General features: G+C 32.3%; 1 pseudogene across 1 annotated transcript; it reads right to left on the reverse strand.

Moving 5' to 3' along the window:
• Positions 1-744: 744 nt before the first annotated feature.
• On the reverse strand, positions 745-7,517 carry LOC111312378 (delta-1-pyrroline-5-carboxylate dehydrogenase 12A1, mitochondrial-like; annotated as a pseudogene). The gene is made up of 9 exons (XR_016345210.1): positions 7,399-7,517; positions 6,861-6,940; positions 6,462-6,565; positions 5,747-5,860; positions 5,537-5,650; positions 4,375-4,666; positions 2,955-3,073; positions 1,590-1,692; positions 745-976 (listed from the first exon to the last, which is right to left on the reverse strand). The product of XR_016345210.1 is annotated as a delta-1-pyrroline-5-carboxylate dehydrogenase 12A1, mitochondrial-like (transcript).
• Between the last annotated feature and the right edge of the window lie 1,339 nt (positions 7,518-8,856).

Below are 8,856 nucleotides of genomic sequence, written 5' to 3' on the forward strand. Positions count from 1 at the left end.
GTTAAAGTAAATATTCAGCATAAAATCATCTTTGCCTTGATAGAGAACAAACAAAAATTTACATTAATAAATTGGGACCGAAAATAGAGAAGAATTTACAAGTAAAACAAAATTTTTGAAAAACTATAGCTTAATTAAATTTAAAATAAAAGGAAGAAAACTCAACATCAAATGCAGCATATTAATGTTTATGCTACCAAAGTACAAGCAGATCCAAATGAAGACCAGCACACCTTTAAAGTATTCGCAAAGAATACTCTTGCAGAGAGGGTGCTAGAAAGAATTGAGAGTATACCTTTCCAACTGCCCGAAAAGGAGCAAAATCAGGTACCCGCAGATTGCGGTCATCCACTAAGACGAAGCACACATTCCAGCAAGAAAAGGATCAATTGCCGAACAAAAACTGCACTGTAGATAGTTGAAAATGTAAGCAGTGCATGGGCACTGCATGACCACTTAAATGCCAATGAAACTAGATCACTTATGTGGTTAAATGCTGTAACAAACCAGCATAACTGGGAGAATCTTTAATTTTTTAAGCTAATGAAGCCTGTGCATTCCCTTGACCCATTTTTTTCTCTCCTTTGGAAAGAATAATGAGAAAGGACATCCTCAGTTTTCTAAATCATATTTAACTAATGCAGTTACATTAACCCACAATCTGGAGGAGAGATATGTATCTGCCTTTATGCTACCACTGAGAATAGAAGAATTTGAAAATAAAAAGTAGGCATAACCTCAAAATCATCAGACCAAAAGGAAACATGTAACCACATTAGTAAAAATGAAAAATTTCAACAACAAACATCTTCTAATCCACCTTAACAAATAAAATGACCACAATATTAGAGCAAAGATAAAAATCACTGCCTTCATTAGCCTAAAATTTCATTTGAAGAACCGTACAAATGACAAAACTGAAGATGCCATCTTCAAGGATCCTCTTAAATGCTTTCAACACGCTTTCTTGATAGGCCTGCAGCATATTTACATTATCAAATTCTGGTTAAAACAATAAGGCAGGTATTATGCATAAGCAAAGAAATAGCACCATTAGGAATAAAAATACTGGGTTGCCGGCATGCATGCATGAATGCATGTATTCATATTTAAATGCATGAGAATTTTCTAGAAAGCTCGTGATTATTTACCAATAGCTGAACTAGAATTTTGAAAATGCTTTTAGTTGGACACATTTCTAATGTTGAGGAGTTTTTTCCCTCCTTTTAGTAAGCATAAAATATGAGGATAAATCTTTAAAATAGTTATGCTTTATAACTGTTTTGATCTTTAAAATTCAAATGTATTGCTAAGCCTTCTTTTATGCAAGGTATGCCAAACAAATATCAAAATCAGTTCAGCAAACAGTAATGTTAATTGGATGAAGCTCAAGATAAAACACTCAGCATGAATTTACAAGAGACTAAGCACATTCCCTGATTGGAGACTTTGTCGAATCTGCCAGAATAATCTAAGATTAGATGTTTTCAGAAGCAACTCAAAATCCAACAACGAAAAATGTACATAAATGCAAATTCCAACACAAGCATCAAACCAGGTTGCCCATTCTATATAAATGACTAGCTCACCTCCACCATTTCAGGTTCGTAACAGTGCTCCATCACTGTCTTCTTCACTGTTTTCTTGCTTCTAGCTGAACTTGATGATTTTGAAACATTAGTCTCCTCATCCCTTAAGTAATATGAAATGAAATACATTACAAATTTTCAAAACAGTTAATGCTTCAACTATCCATGAATATCAAACAGAAATAAGGCCAACTATCATACCTTAAAGATTTTTTTTTTTTATCATATCTAAATTTAAGCTACAGATTTTTTTTTAGCTTAATGATTTTTTTTTGTTTTAATTAAATTCAAATCAAGAGAAGGGGAATGCATATGTTAAGTATAAGATTCATAAGATAAAAGTAGCTCAACATAGCTCTCTTTATAATTTATAGTAAATTATAGTACTCAAAATTAATAAGATTTTTTATTTACTTAAAAGAATCTCAAGAAAAAGAGGGGGAAAACCTTTAAAACTACTAAAAAATGTACTTATAGTTTAAATGTATTGATATCCCTAGATTGTATATTTGGTCCATATGGATTTTGAAAATAGAACAAAAAAAAAAAGCAGAGAAACCATTGAATGCAGTTGGGGGGATCCTCATGCAGTTTATATGAGCATCTAATGTAGACTACCTGAAACTAAGACTAGACTCAGATTTAAAAATGTCAAAAGTATTTATTTTTATGTTTTTGAGAAAAAAAAAAGGGAACTACAAAAAATTTCCCTCTCATTTGCTAATGAGTACATAGATGAAGCTCCAAGTATTAATTTTAAATACACTCCTCAATCCTCAAGTTGAGGGTGGAATTTGCCAATCCATTGGCAAGGGACCAAGATCATATATGATTTCCCTGTGACATGACCAAACAAAGCTTTATTGCTTCTGAATCCCCAATTCCTGCTCCTCTAGGATCTCCAGCCAGTCCGAAGCTTCACCACACCCATTGCAATTTAGATTCACTTAAACTGGGTTTCTTAAGAATGAAACAATGAGGATGAAAAGAACTAAACAGTTAATTTATGTAACTATCTTAAGAGTTAACATTGGGCAAGTTTAAGATTGAAATCTCTAACACCTTCAATCCCTTATTATATTCTCAAGCTATAGCCTCCTTTGTTAAAAAAAAGAAATGAAAAGAAAGGTCAAGGTAAAAGTTGTCTTGTTTATGGCTTCATCCTCAACTTTTTTCTTCTCTTTCCTTTCCATTTATTGTTCCTTGTACCAAATATAGGTTTCCTTCTATTTTCATCTCCTCCTTCAGTGTTATTCATGAAAATGATTTTTAAGCCAAATAATGGACCATTCAAGTTCAGAGTTCTAAACTTTGAAATTTCATTATTTGATTAAAACTATTAATTGCAACATGATTAAGTCTTACCTGCCTACCTGCAAGAAGATGGGATCGTTTGAGACGATGGCAACAGTTAGATGTACACGCATTCGATCCAAAGCATCCAAAACCATCGATAATTGATCCTTCTTAGAATCAGTTACAATCTACAAGCAAAAGCATTGATCAATATTTGTACCTTCTCTATTCAGCAAATATTAAAAGGATAATATTCCATCTTTTGCATGTTAACTTGTATGGTTAAACCTGAAATGACCCAAAAATTTTTTGGTTACAAGTTCATAATTAGCCTCCTTTAAAATTTCTTCAACGGGAATGTAAATGGCAGTTGGCTTCAGAACACCATATATAGGTGGAATAGAATGATTCTCTAAGGATTCTCCTCCAAAAAGTAACTTAGAACCTGAAATTTGAAGCAATTTCTTTTTGTGCTCCAACATTGCTTCAGTTGTGACTTGCAACAATTTATACAGATAACAGAAATATTAGCAGAAATGGAAAACTATGAATAAAATCTGGAACGCCATGCTTTTTCATTTTTTTTCCTTGGATATTTGAAATTATCAAGAATTAAACCATGATCAATGGAACTAAGAGTCCAGGATTCTACCAACAGATCATATGATTGTTTGCTAAAAATATACACTATCAACAAGTTATATTATTAAGTTAAATCAATCAATAGTATTTAGTTTCATTAATGTAAGAAAGATAATAATCCAATCAAGTTCAACTAAGCAGGAACTACCTTTGTTATTTTAACTCATTTGACCAACAGTCAAATTTTAGGAATTTCTTGATCATCCTAAAAGCCAAATTTATTTCTTGATATGATCAATGAAAGGATTTGCTTTAATTTCAATTTCAAATTTTTTATAGGAATCACTATATGTCTTAAGTGAATAACAATAAAAATATAAATGAGCAGAACGTATACAATTAATTCATGAACAAATTCAATTTCTATTCGTTTATACTTATTTATTAAGTTTAATAAACGATAACAAACAATATTTCATAATTCGTTAATTAAACAAACAGATCACGAATATAGCAAAATTCGTCCATATTTAGTTCGTTTACACCCCTAAATAACAAATAGATAGAATGTAAGTATTTTTTTTTCAGTAAATCCCTATTGATAATAAGAAAATAAAATACAACAAATGAAGCATACTTTCTTGCTGAAGCATACTTACTGTAAGAACAGTTCCTTCTCTCAGCAAGATCCCTTATTTTAGATATGAGTGAACTTGTAGACCAATAAAAGATTATACACGTTACTAAGAATAGAAAAATGAAAAACTTCATTACGAATCAAAAATAGAAAATTTGCTATATATATATATATAAGAATGAAGTGTAATCTAGTTTCTTTCTTGGATTATATATTCATTTGTGATAGCTGGCTAAACTAATGTAAAAATTCCAAATGAACGTCACTGACCTCATGCATGAATAGTATTGATTGAGCGCAGCACTTTTGACCACTGCATGCATATGCATTGTGGTCGCAGATCCATGTAACATAATCAACCTTCCATCAGAAGACATTGAAATATCCAGAAGAATTGAATATACAAGTGTAAAATTTGTTTATGAGGAACCTCTTCAACATCAGGTCTAAGAATTTTCCAATCAAATCTTGCATCTTCCAGTTTTACATGATCCTTCAGGTCAATAGCCAATGTCTCTGCCACTATTGAGCTGCCCGGAAAGAGGGTCATTCATGGGTTCGCCTGCATAAAAGAAGCATCATGAGCTAGTAGGCATAAGTACAACAATATTAGAAAAGCTTTTCTCCTTAAACAAATATACATATACATATATATATATATAGATATATTTATATATATATATAGTAGCCTTTCTCAAAAATCAAGTGGTTTCCATGGAAGCAAAAATAAAAGGAAAAAAGAAAAAATCTCTATACAAGAGAAATGGTGCTTACATGCAAAAAGTATTGCTCTCATAACAAAAATCTATTACCACCTATGCCAACCCCCTACATGTGTTACCGTTGATCCAGCCTTGTTTTTTTTTTTTTTATACTATCATATTCTTTACCTCCCTTAAATGTAAAAACCTATTAACTTTTAAAGGCCAACAGCTGCCATCACTGCCATAATCAAATGCACTCGCTCAAGATGTTTTTTGATATCCAGAAGAAAAGTTCCAATGCTTCAAATTGCAAATTCACTCCTCTGTATCATACAATTAAGAGAGAGATAACGAAGGGAACAAATAAAAGAAATATACCTTTCCTAAAATTGCTCTAGAGCACAAAAGCTTAAGCTTGGATGTCGAAAGAAAGGGGTTGAATAGTTAAAGAAATCCTAATCCTAATATCCTACAATATCCAAAGCTGTTTGACATTTCATTTAGAACTTTTCGGACATGGCTGGGAAAAGTGTCAACAAATGGCTCAAGAAAGGCAGATAAAAGAAAGTTAAAGAGAATTGAAACTTAAAAAAAAAATGGAAAAACAAGGGAAATAATTGAAACAAAATGAAAAAAAAAAAGTTAGAAGTAATTCAAGGGTTATGCTCCTTACAAGTTGTCTAACCAAACACAAAGTTAATTATTAACTATTTATATTCAAAGCAAACCTCCATCAGCAGTTTGTTCACGATCTTATCATCAGAATTTATGAAGTCTATATCTTCTTCGGGTAACCCACAATAATGAAGCAGGCACGTCATTTTCTCCATGACAATGCTTACCTACAGAAAAACGTTTCAAAATATAACTCATAATAGACCATCAAAGTACCAATCAAATCAATGAATGAAAACAAAATTGAGCTTCTAGTAATAGACCTTGGTATAAACTTTATGAACAGGTTTGTTGCCCATATAGAGTGCTCCCAGCAGCTGAAGCACAGGAATCTCCAGTGGGAAATTGAGAGTAATAATAGCGACCTGCAAATTATTCTTTTTCAATTTCAGAAACTATGAGAAATATGATGACATACCGTAACAAATATCAAGTTCTAAAATATTCAAATGCCATTGAGAGACTTATGAACAGAATTAAATGATAGCAAACAAATCCCTCATCATTCACTGCGATGTTAAACATGGCTCACTTCAAGTACAAAATAACAAATAAATCATGCCTTGACAACATTTAACTGACAACATCACCAGAGAACCTAGCTGCTAGAGACTGACAGATCTTCTTTTATTATCATTTTAATTCTTTCTCCAAGTTATATGAGATACATTAGCATTATTACTACTCTCATCTACAAAGGTGAACTACTTATGGTAATGTTTTGTTAAAATAAAATAGAAATCAAGTGGTCTGATGATCATGGTGTTCTAGGAGGAGTAAATTTATTCTTATTACATAAAGCCATGAAAGTGCTTTTCCAATCATGAGAATCAACCGTGAGTAAAAAGAATATCTAACCTGAGGATCCAGACATGCACTGCTTTTGCTGAGACAATTTAAACTTAACTAGCAGAGATTGGTCAGAAATGAAGCAATACAAGCATCAAACACATTATATCCAATGGCCAATAGGCATACCTGTATTCCAGTTTCATCTACTTCTGCAACTTTAATGAATGGTTCTCCATTCCAAGGATCCGCAAGAGTGCTTCAAGCTGCAGATCCTGCCCATTTACCTTGCACTAAAAACAGAAGCATTCCATGTTATAAGAAATTGCTTATTTCTGGACTCGATTAGAAAACAGTTCTTTTTTTTTTTTTTTTTGGCCATAGAAAACAGTTCTATCACCTACCTGTATGCTGACATAACATGATCCATGGGGAAATGAAACCGATATTAGTTTGAAGCAAAGTGTGACGCAAAACAACAAATTAAATATTTTTCGAATGAAATGTCTCTCAGGAGCATGGGGCAACATAATTTTTCAAGATTTATTTATGAATAGCAAATACTTATCATACAACAGGAATACCTACCCAAGTTTAGTACTTCAGCAGGTTGAGAACCTGATATCCCTTCAGCTTCGACAGTTGCAAAAGGTAAAGAATGAGGAGACCTGCCATAGGTAAAATTGGGAAATATAAAAAACCCTGTATTGAGTTTTGGAACAAACCACAGCAAAATAGATTCTTGAAACAAAGAAATGTAAAAATTAGCCAACTAAACATTCAACAACAGTGGCAAATAAGTTTCATCACATCATAAAAAAAGGAACAAAATGACGTGAAATTGTCAAATTCTCAATACATATCTCTACAAATCTTTAACCTTCATAAAGAGTAGAAAATACCCTTTTGGTAATTTTATGAATGAAATTCAAACTATGTTACTCTTAGAGCAAAGCACGTTCAACAGATCAGACTATCACCAGTCAAAAAAATGAACTCTTTTATAGTTCCCTATCAAAAATTCAAAAAAAGTAAAAGAACCCCAGATATCCCCCAGCATCCATCACCAAAACTATGGATTAACACTGAACAATTTCCAGCATCTATCGTCAACACATTGACATACCGAGAAGGATTGAAAGAATTGAACCAAGCTAGAGCCTTGTGGGAAGCTCTGCGTCTGAATTCTCTTTGCATTACAATTCTATGCGTTGTGAAAGGTACACAGCATATGGAATTAGAGAGATGGGTGGCAGTTTAAGCATATATCCGAGAATCACTGTTCCTTCCCAAACAGCTGTGGTAACTAAGAGCCAAAGGTATCACTTTCCAAGGTTTTGGCTTTAAATACTGCTACTTTTACGATTTGCACTTAAGGTGTAAATTAATAGAGATTGGGACAAATTATTTATGAATATGTTTAATTTTATTTATTAAGTTGAATGGATGGTTTTGAATAATATTTTTTTATTAATTAAATAAATTAAATATAAATAAAATTTTATTTAATTTATTTATATTCATAAATAAATTTATTTGATATTTATAAATAAATTTGATTATAATTTATTTAAATATTTAAAAGTTGATAACTTTTTTTAATATCTTTTAATATTTTATAAATTATTATATAAAGTTTATATCGTTAAAATTATGCATAACATAAAATAAAAATTATCTTTAATTTTTTAAAAATATTATTAAGAAATAATTTTTATGTGTTTAAAATAAATGTTTACCTAAATTTGAAATGTAGAAATTTAAAAAATGAAAAGCTTACCTAAACATATGTCAGGTCAATATGTCACGGATTTAAGGAATAGTCATGAATCTCATATCAAACATAATAAAAAGGTCACTGGGGTATAAAATGGTTCACACTACCTCTTCTTTGGGAGGTGCCTTTTGTAGGATAAAATCGTGAGGTTATGAGGGCCAGAGCGGACAATACCTCACAAGGGTGTGAACCGTGACGGTCAGACTGATCTGAGACGTTGGATGAGTGGATGTCCAGGTCTCGGAGTCGCGCAGATTCGAAGCTTAAGTCTCGACCCGTGACAAGTGGTATCAGAGCCAGCCCTAAATCGTTCGATCCACGCCAAGCACCTCGAAGAAAGTAGGCAGGATGGTCAGCTTCCGTGACAAAAGCGTCACAAGATTTGATGAGAAAGAATGTCACAGACCTAAGGAAGAGTCCTGAATCTCACATCGAACAGAATAAGAGGACCACTGGGGTATAAAAGGATTCACACTACCTTTTTCTTGTGATGTGACTTTTGTAAGATAAAATCCTAAAGTCAGGGGTTAGAGCAGATAATACCTCATAAGGGTGTGAACCGTGATGATCAGACTAATCTGAGACGTCGGATGAGTGGATGTTCAGATCTCGAAATCGCGTGAGTTCGAAACTTAAGTCTCGACTCGTGACAGGTACAACAATTAAATTAAGAGAAAAAACGAATATATAAAAACTTTGCCAAACAAGCCACAAGTTATAAATTTTGAAAAGCCTGCAGCCACAGGTCACTTGACAATAGGTTTTAATTTGTTATAATTCTCTTATATTGAGATTTGAATTTCCTTT

This window comes from Durio zibethinus, chromosome 9, assembly GCF_047325235.1.
Source record: "Durio zibethinus cultivar Kanyao isolate XHJ-2024 chromosome 9, ASM4732523v1, whole genome shotgun sequence".
NCBI lineage: Eukaryota > Viridiplantae > Streptophyta > Magnoliopsida > Malvales > Malvaceae > Durio > Durio zibethinus.